The following is a 3109-nucleotide window of genomic DNA, read 5'->3' as shown; positions in this document are numbered from 1 at the left end:
GCCGCTAGCTAGGCCGGGAAAAGAGAAGACCCGCCTTGCCTCCCGCACAGACACGCCCCTCCACTCCACCAATCAGAACCGTCCAAGCCTGCCGCCTACACCAATGAAAAGAGGTGCCCTGGAGGGGTCCTGTGAGAGAGGCGGGGTCCTGTGAGCGGCACGCTCTCCAGCGTCCTCTCTTTTAAAGGGACCTGCACTCCTTTCGCCACCATAAAAGGGTGCCCATCTGACAATATCCAGTCCCAGTTAGCTGCCGACAGCCCTGTTGCAGACCAGAAAAATCCCTGCATTGTCTCAACCTACATTGTGCTGGCTCTCCTGTCACGAATCACAACCAACGCCCAAGCCTCTGTGCTCCCTAACTCTTAACGGCCCTGAGGAATCCAGGAAGCTTTCAGATGAAGTATCCCAGCTGAGGCCGGCAGAGTGTGGGGAGAGGTTTCCAGGCTAAGAAAAAGGGGAACGTGAAAACCAGGCGATTGGAGGGAGAAAAAATAAGTGCTGAACCGAACTTCCACCTGGTTAGGCCAGTTGATGCTGAGTCCAGTCCCATAAGGAATTTGGTTAAATTTGACTGATCTTAATATCCAATTTGCACTTTGATGCTCCCAGGGGCAGCTACTAAGTGGAGAACGGGGTGGGAGTGGCAAATCAAGCTATCACAGATTGTTTGATTTCTAAATAAGCAAATGAGTCACACACACACACACACACACACCCCTCCATACTGGGGCTTGAACTCAGGGCACACACACACACACACACACACACACCTCCATACTGGGGCTTGAACTCAGGGCCTAAGTGCTGTCCTTAGCTTTTTGGTTCAAGGCTGGTGCTCTACTACTTGACTCACTGCTCCACTTCTGGCTTTTTTGGTACTCAACTGGAAATAAAATTCTCATACTTTCCTCCCCAGGCTGGCTTCAACCCTTGATCCTCAGATCTAAACCTCCTGTGTAGTTAAGATTACAGGCATGAACCACCAGCGCCTGGTCTGAGTTTTAAGATTCCATCATTGTTTGGAGGTCTCCTCTTCCAACACTGCTGGGGTCCTGTTTGTGAGGAAACCATCCTTCCTATGTAATCCAGGCTGGACTTGGACTCCAGTTCCTTCTACCTCCACCTCTCCAGTGTTGAGATTATGGGCACCTGTCAACACATTCAGCTTTCTTGGCCCAGCTACAGAAATACTGTTTTTCTCTGGATTTTTTTTTTTTTTTTGGTCAGTCATGGGGCCTGAACTCTGGCCTGGGTGCTGTCCCTGAGCTCTTCAGCTCAAGATGAGCACTCTACCACTTGAGCCACAGTACCACTTCCGGCTTTTTCTGCTTATGTGCTACTGAGGAATCGAACCCAGGGCCTCATACGTGCAAGGTAAGCACTCTACCACTAATCCACCTTCCCAGCCCCTGATTTTTTTTTTTTTTTGCCAGTCCTGGGGCTTGAACTCAGGGCCTGGGCACTGTCCCTGAGCTTCTTTTGCTCAAGGCTAGCATTCTAGAACTTGAGCCACAGCAGCCCTTCCAGATTTTTCTGTGTATATGTGGTATTGAGGAATCGAACCCAGGGTTTCATGCATGCTAGGCAAGCACTCTACCACTAAGCCACATTCTCAGCCCTTTAAAAAAAAAAAAACAACAACTTTTGAGTAGTAGGATGTGAACTAATGAGTTTATTTGCTTTGCTATCCAGGCACTCTACCACTTGAGCCACACCTCCAGCCCTTTTTAGCTGGAGGTTATTTTTGTGATAGGGTATCATTTTTTTCCATAGAACAGCCTGGAATTTGATCCTCCCATGCACACTTCCTGTTGTAGCTGGTTAGACAGGTGCAAGTCACCATGCTGAGCTTTTTCTGTTGTGATGAGATCTCAAGAATTTGCCAAAGCTAACCTGAACCAAAATCCTTCTGATATCAGCCTCCCAAGTAGCTAAGACTATATAGGCAGGAGCCACTACACCTCCCTTACATATTTTTTTAACATTTTTTATTGTTATTATAAAGGTGATATACAGAGGGGTTACAGTTATATAAGTCAGGTAGTGACTACATTTCTTTTTGGGCAATGTCACCCCTTCACTCTCTCCTAGTTTTTCCCTCTGGTCCCCACCCACAAATTGTAGTTTAATATAATGTATGAATACCACTGCTGCATTTGGGTTTTGGTTTTTTGATTATTTTTATTTTTATTTATTTTTTTGGTCTTGGGCTTGAACTTCTGGGCCTGGGCACTGTCCCTGAGCTCTTCAGCTCAAGGCAAGGGCTCTACCACTTGAGCCACAGCAATTCTTCCAGTTTTCTGGTGGTTAATTAGAGATAAGAGTCTCATGGACTTTCCAGTCTGGGATATCTTTGAACTGCAATCCTCAGATCACAGCCTCCTGAGTAGCTAGGATTACAGGCGTGAGCCACCAGCGCCTGTCTTGCACTTGTTACATTTCTTTTAATCTCTTTTTTTTTCTGCTGGTCTTGGGGCTTGAACTCAGGACCTGGGTGCTGACCCTGAGCCACTTTGTGCTCAAGGCTAGAGCTCTACCACTTGAGCCACAGCACCACTTCTAGGTTCGTTTTGTTTTGAGTAGCTTATTGGAGATAAGAGTCTCATGGACTTTCCTGCCCTGACTGGCTTTGAACTGGAACCCTCATATCTCATCCTCCTGAGTAGCTAGGATTACAGCCACCAGTACCCAGACCATTCTCATAAGTTTGAAGACAACTCAAACCTTCTTTCTGCTTAAAACTCCCAGTAGGGCTGGGCGCCAACCAGTGGCTCTCTGGCATGTTTCTCTGCTTGGTGCACCCTTACAAACCTTTGCATGACTGACTTCTGGTGGCTTCAGGACATTCTTGTCACATTTTTTTTAATTGGCCTGGGGTTTTCAACTCAGGACCTCACATTTGGTAGGCACTCTACCACTTTAAGTATATCTCTAGCCCAAATTTATTCTTTTTACCATATTATCCTTTATTAGGTTTTAGATGATTTTGTTGTTGTTTCTTCTTCTTTTTTGTTGGCCAGTCCTGGAGCTTGATCTCAGGGCCTGGGTACTGTCTCTGAGCTCCTTTTGTTCAAGGCTAGCACTCTACCACTTGAGCCACAGTGCC

This window comes from Dipodomys ordii, unplaced genomic scaffold (assembly GCF_000151885.1).
Source record: "Dipodomys ordii isolate 6190 unplaced genomic scaffold, Dord_2.0 Scaffold55, whole genome shotgun sequence".
In the NCBI taxonomy this organism is placed as follows: Eukaryota; Metazoa; Chordata; class Mammalia; order Rodentia; family Heteromyidae; genus Dipodomys; species Dipodomys ordii.
The sequence above is the reverse complement of the archived record's forward strand: the minus strand, read 5'-3'. Positions refer to the sequence as shown.